We start from the raw sequence: 7220 nt of genomic DNA on the forward strand, positions 1-7220 counted from the left end.
TAGGAATTGATGTACGGTTAATCTTAACGTAGATTTTCTGGGAGATTCAGCGTGACACAGACTGTGACAAGGCTGGCCTTTTGAATTACAGGTACAACTTATTTTTACCAGTTGAGTGGACTGGAGCAATGGGAAAATAAACTTGCTTGCTCAAGGATGCAACGTGCTGCCGGGACTCGAACTCACGGCCTTACGATCGTGGGCCGAATATCACAACCACTAAGCCACGTCCTTTCACGACAGAGGCACCTCACAGTGGTTATGACACAAAAAAAAACAAAAAAAAAAAACTGACGTTTGTTTGTCACCGATTCAGAAAATGATATTTTAATAAATTTGAAATTCAAAATGAATTCGAGAAAATAATTTTAAATAATTTCACATGAAAAAAATTCGTTGCTTAAGTTTCATCAAAACAAGGAGAATGGATTATGAATAAAAGGGAACAATTACTAAACCGTTTCATTTGGTTAATTACTAGAAGTTAAAAGCGCGTCTCTGCATCCATTATTTGTTGGTGATTCTCTACTTCTAGCGGATACACCTTTGCATCACTCAAGCAACAACCCATGGGTCTGCTAATGTGGTCGTTGCTGGTGAGGATTTTTAGGAGGTCGGAGCGCAAATCCTACCTTGGCCTATCTTAGTCTCATTCTTACGACACGCAGAAGAAATGTTAGGTTTATTCTTTGGTATGACGGGCCCTGCGCAGCACTAACATAACATGAAATGAAGTGCTTTGCTCAAGAACACAACATGCCGCCTGATTCTGGAATCGAACCTACAATCTGGCGATTGAAATTGCAGCACTCCTGACATCTAGACCATGCGCCTTGGCGTGAGATTTCTTTTAGATAAAGCAAAAGAACAATATTTCTTGCTTTGAGTATAATCGATTGAATCAATGTCACGATGGTACTGGTTTTTGCACTATCAGCCCTGGCTTGACATATAGTCAGAACGGTAAGACATCAATTTTTTTTAGATATCATAAAGAACCTAAAATAACTGTCTGCTCTGTCAACCACTTAAAAGATGGCAGCCAAATGATCCTCTACACTGTTAAATTTACTCAAACCATTTAACCGTCTAATCACGTAATCGACCAGACTATTGGATGTTGTTACACATCGCTAGTCACAATGCACTTTGCATTGTTTTTGTTTCTGAATGATGCCACTTCGTTGGCTAGACAAGCAGGTCAACATCCTCTTTCTAGTTCAGAAGGCTAGTCAACTAGAATAACGTGAAATGAAGTGTTTTGCTCAAGAACGCAACACGTCGCTCGGTCCAGGAATCGAACCACGCTAGATCGTGAGTGCTAGGCCACGCGCCTTCACACTAGGCTACGTACGTTCACACAACCGTCTAATAGAAATATAAATTAATTGCAAACTGACAACAAAGTGTGGTCCTAAGTACGAAAAACATAAGATGATCATGGTTGGAAGGTCTTTGGTTTTAGGTCTGCTCAGTCAGAACTAAGTTTCGACAAAACAACACCAACAACTTGAATGACAAAGGATTAAATCACTAAGATCACTCGACATAGCTTTGTTCTGTTATCAGCCGGTTTCTCAATTAATGGATTGTCGTTGATGTATCGTTTTATCCTCTCCGTGACAAATAGCCTAACTGCTTAAGTACATGGCTCAGTTCGTTTACCTTTCAGTCAGACAGAAGGTACAGTTTCCAGTTCCATGGAGTGAGATCTATTTAAAATGAACGGTTGTTTCCTTTGCTTGCACGTGCTTAGGCAGAAAGTTCCAGAGTGCCTAGAGAAATATACTGGAAGTGACATCACTGAATATTTATTGGAAATCACCACGGAGTGTCCCAACGACACTATGGGTCGCGGGAGATAGAATTGCTGACCTCATCTTCCTATTAGTAAGAATATAAGTTCTGTATTTGTTCACAACTTATCAGAAATTCTCATGATCGAAGGTAAACATTGCTGTTAAGTTACAAATAATCCAGGGATTAAAGACAGATTAAACTAACCCTTACAATTAAGTTCCCGAGTCCCCATTTCTTTTTAGCCAATAATGAAACTGTCTGAGTAAACTAACAGTTGAAGTGAATTCGTGGAATTGGGTAATATTTCAAAACTTAGCTCTTAGTTTCTGTATATATGAATGTATGGGTGTACATTTCTGTATGTATGTATGTATGTATGTATGTATGTATGTATGTATGTATGTATGTATGTATGTATGTATATATGTATGTATGTACTTACGTACATTATGCGTGTATGTATTTGTGTGTGCGTGTAAGTATTAAATATGTATATATGTAAGCATGGTCTTATAAATATTTATTTAGGTTTTTCGGTCGGTAACAAAATAGCAAGTCTATTTTAATGAAGTTTGGACAGTAGCAGTCATTCCAATACATGTGTGTGCATGTATAAGCTGTGTCTATAGTAGTTTGAAATATAGGATTTTGCTAGTATTTTACAATGTGTATACACATATACCGCACATGTATGTATATATGTATGCGTGTATAGAAGTATATATTTCCTTCTGGATTTGTTTACTGTCACTAGCATAGCTTTTTCACTGGAATTTAAGCACTTTGTGTACATGTGTCTCCTCCTACAACAGCCCCGGGCCGGCGGCCATTACATTGTGACTGAATTTGGTAGACAGAAACTATGTTTAAGCCCAACCCGTCGTGTATATGTGTATATATATATATATATATATATGTGTGTGTGTGTGTTATATTATATTGTATATAGAGACATGACAGAAGTAAATAGAGACCCCATAAAATATCGTTTTATGTTTATTCTAACTTGTAAAGGTTTATGTTTTTTATTAATTGACATTTTTATGTTTCATGTTCCATATGTGACTATTTAACCATGCTATGTATAAAAGAAGCCCTGGAACTATCTGGATTTCAAAAAGACCGTATTGTGGATTATTCTGGGGGTGGACATAGGGTAAATTCGCAGAAAACCTTGGGATCCCGTTTTCAACAGTTAATAGAGTGATTGTGCAACTGATCAGAGAGGGGAAGAAGTCCACATCACTCGCCCAGATCAACCAGGGCCCTCTGACAGAACCCTTCTCTTTGTTAAGAGAGGTGTGGAGGATAATCCTCGTTGCAAGACCTCTGACATATCAGAACAAGTTGATGTCAGTCCCAGAACAGCTGTCATAGTAACCAACAAACTTGGTTACTATGACAGAGCAGCTAGAAGGAAACCACTTCTTCGACCAGCCAACATCAAACGGAGAAAAGATTGGGCCAGTGAGATGGTGGAGAGGCAACTAGCATTTTGGGACACTGTCATATTGTCTAATGAGTCCAGATTTGCTGTATTTCCTGATAGTCGACGAATGTGGGTCCGGAGACTCTGTGATCAAAAATTTGATGTGAGGAGGTTGCAGCCAACAATGAAACACGGCAGCTATTCTGTGATGGTCTGGGGAACAATCTGGAGCAATGGTTGATCAGAGCTGGTGGAGTGTGAGGGAAATATAAACTCAGATAAATATGTGTCCATATTGCAAAAAGGACTCTTTCCAATCTTCTCCGGTGGTGAAATGATTAAAGAAGACTCTTTATTTATGGAAGAAGGGACTACTGCTAAAATGACCCAAGATTTGTTGGATGAGAATGGCATTAAGAAATATTATTTGTAACTGAGTCTTGTGAAATTCTAATGATTTGGATGATACAATAACAAAAATCTCTTCTTTTCCTTTCAGTAAGGAACACACATAAAACAAACTACTTACTGTAAGTCTGGCACTAATTTTATCGACTCTTTGGTCGAACTGCTAAGTTAAGGGGACTCAAACTTATAAACACAGGCTGCCAAACCGTGAGAGACAAAAATGCAAAGATGCACGCACACACATAAACAAACACGCGCGCGCGCGCAAATACGCATATATAAACATATATATATATATATACAGGCATGTATGCACGCACGTACACACATAGACATACATATGCGTATACATATGTATATGTATGTCTATATGTCTGTGTATATGCATATATACGACTGGCTTCTTTTAGTTTCCGTCTACCAAATCCACTCACAAGGCTTTGGTCGTCCCGCGGCTATAGTAGAAGACACTTGCCCAAGGTGACATGCAGTGGGACTGAACCCCGAACCATGTGGTTGGGAAGCAAGCTTCTTACCACACAGCCACATATGTATATGTCTGTGTGTATATACATAAATATTATGCATATGTATGTATATTCCTACACATACATACACGCCTATATGCACACACAAACACGTGTATGTATGTATGTATATATATATAATATATATATATATATATATATATATATATATATATATATATATATATATATAGAGAGAGAGAGGAGAGAGAGAGAGAGAGAGAGAGAGTGAAATAAAGAGACAAAGAGAAGAGTGAGAGAGTGTGTGAGAGAATGATTAAAAAGGAAAGGAAGGAAGAAGAAAGAAAGAAAGAAAGAAGGAAAGAGATGTGGGTGCTCACGCGTGTTTACCCAAATGCTGTTACATTTGAACATGTTAGAGGTTGTGTATGTATGTATATGTGTCTGCGTGCGCGCGTGTGTATATATATATAAATATATATATGTGTGTGTGTATATATATATATATATATATATGTGTGTGTGTGTGTGTGTGTGTTTCTGTCTTAATTTTCTCTCGCTCTCCCCTTCCCTCTCTCTCACTCTCTTCTTCTTTCTACTTCTTCCTTTTCTTCTTCCACTACTCTCTCTCTCTCTCTCTCCCTTTCTCTCCATAGCAACATATAAGTGATCTCAGACGAAAACCTTTTAAGATAACCATGTCCTTGGAGATGGTTTGTGACGACTCCCCCCCCATTAACCCGATCCTCAATAAGTGCAGGCTGAAAGCTGTTTTCAAATATCCGCTATTAACAGAAACTCATTTGTTTCATTTTCTTACCTTGTCTATGGATTTGGAGAAAAGAAAGCGGTTTAAATATGTTTACACATGTAAATGTGTGTGTGTAATATCTATGTATGCATGTGTGTATATGTGTATGCATGTGCGTATGTGTTTATGTGTGTGTGTGTGTACTTGTGTGTTGTACGGTGGACGCAGTGTAGACAAATGGCTAAGATCGCTTCGCTAACGTCTTGTTTATGCTTTAACTGGTAATAAAAGAGAGAAAAAAAAAAGACACTGTATATCCTGAGGTATATTCTGAGATGGCAGGAACGTAAGCACGTTGGACAAAATGCTTGGCATCATTTCGTCCGTCTTTAACGTTCTGGGTTCATATTCCGCCGAGGTCGACTTTGCCTGTCATCCCTTTCAGGGTCGATAGAATACCAGATGAAGACTGGGATCGATGTGGCCGACTTTACTCCTGCCCGAAATTGTTAGCCTTTAGTCAACATTTGAAATCGCTATTATCTTTTCTACAAAGGCGGCGAGCTGGCAGAAACGTTAGCACGCCGGGCGAAATGCGTAGCCGTATTTCGTTTCCGTTACGTTCTGAGTTCAAATTCCGCAGAGGTCGACTTTGCCTTTCATCCTTTCGGGGTCGATAAATTAAGTACCAGTTACGCACTGGGATCGATATAATCGACTTAATCCGTCTGTCTGTCCTTGTTTTGTCTCCTCTGTGTTTGGCCCCTTGTGGGTAGTAAAGAAATAGGTATTTCGTCAGCCGCTAAGTTCTGAGTTCAAATTCCGCAGAGGTCGACTTTGCCTTTCATCCTTTCGGGGTCGATAAATTAAGTACCAGTTACGCACTGGGGTCGATATAATCGACTTAATCCGTTTGTCTGTCCTTGTTTGTCCCCTCTGTGTGTAGCCCCTTGTGGGCAGTAAAGAATTAAGAAACGTTAGCATGTATTTCGTCTGCTGCTACGTTCTGAGTTCAAATTCCGCTGAGGTCGACTCTGCCTTTCATCCTTTCAGGACTGATAAATTAAGTACCAGTTGTGTACTGGGGTCGATCTAATTGACTGGCCCCCTACTCCCAAATTTCAGGCCTTGTGCCTATTGCAGAAAGGATTATTATCTTTTCTACAATAGACACAAGGCCTGAAATAGTCGATTTCATCAACTCCAGTACTCAGCTGGTATTTATTTTTATCGACCCCGAAAGGATGAAAGGCAAAGTCGACCTCGGCAGAATTTGAACCCAGAACGTAAAGATGGCCAAAATGCCGCTAAGCATTTCTTCTTTTATTCTTTTGCTTGTTTCAGTCATTTGACTGCGGCCATGCTGGAGCACCGCCTTTAATCGACCCCGGGACTTATTCTTTTGTAAGCCCAGTACTTATTCTATCGGTTTCTTTTGCCGAACCGCTAAGTGACGGGGACATAAACACACCAGCATCGGTTGTCAAGCAATGCTAGAGGACAAACACAGACACACAAACACACACACGCATATATATATATATATTATATATATATATATATATATATATATATATATATATATAATATATATATATATATATACATATATACGACGGGCTTCTTTCGGTTTCCGTCTACCAAATCCACTCACAAGGCTTTGGTCGGCCCGAGGCTATAGTAGAAGACACTTGCCCAAGGTACCACGCAGTGGGACTGAACCCGAAACCATGTGGTTCGTAGACAAGCTACTTACCACACAGCTACTCCGGGCTTCTTTCAGTTTCCGTCTACCAAATCCACTCACAAGGCTTTGGTCGGCCCGATGCTACAGTAGACGACATTTCAGTGGGACTGAACCCGGAACCATGTGGTCGGGAAGCAAACTTCTTACCACACAGCCACGTCTGTGTCTTGTTAATTATTTATTTGTTTATTTATTTATTCATTTGATTATTTATTTATTTTTGCACACTTCAGTGAACAAGTGTCTCCCGCCATTGCTTGCCGTGTGACTCGGCACTTTGAAAAGTTATTCAGCAGATCCTCCTCTTAATCTGTTCCGTGTTAGATTCTTATCTGGAACGCGCGGTTGGCCATTTGGGGTTAGCGTCGCACCTTCAACGGACTCATATCAGGCACACTTCAAGTCAACATGGTAACCTGAGAATTCTCCCACTTTGTGGGATGTGGCTTATAATCACTAGTTTAGCAAGCTATTAGTTGCAGTTAATTAGTACTTAGTTAACTATTTAGACTACTTACGGGGTTTTAAGCGAAACTGGTGATTAAGCTACGCTTGACTAATCATAATATTCAGGAACGTTGTGATATACTTTTAGTA

General features: G+C 39.5%; 1 long non-coding RNA gene across 1 annotated transcript; it reads right to left on the reverse strand.

The window, feature by feature from the left end:
* Positions 1-3407: 3407 nt before the first annotated feature.
* On the reverse strand, positions 3408-6642 carry LOC118762301. The gene is made up of 3 exons (XR_004998054.1): positions 6633-6642; positions 4946-4950; positions 3408-3603 (listed from the first exon to the last, which is right to left on the reverse strand). It is a non-coding gene; the product is annotated as an uncharacterized LOC118762301 (long non-coding RNA).
* Positions 6643-7220: the final 578 nt, after the last annotated feature.

The sequence above is a fragment of the Octopus sinensis genome, linkage group LG2 (genome assembly GCF_006345805.1).
Source record: "Octopus sinensis linkage group LG2, ASM634580v1, whole genome shotgun sequence".
NCBI classification, from domain to species: domain Eukaryota; kingdom Metazoa; phylum Mollusca; class Cephalopoda; order Octopoda; family Octopodidae; genus Octopus; species Octopus sinensis.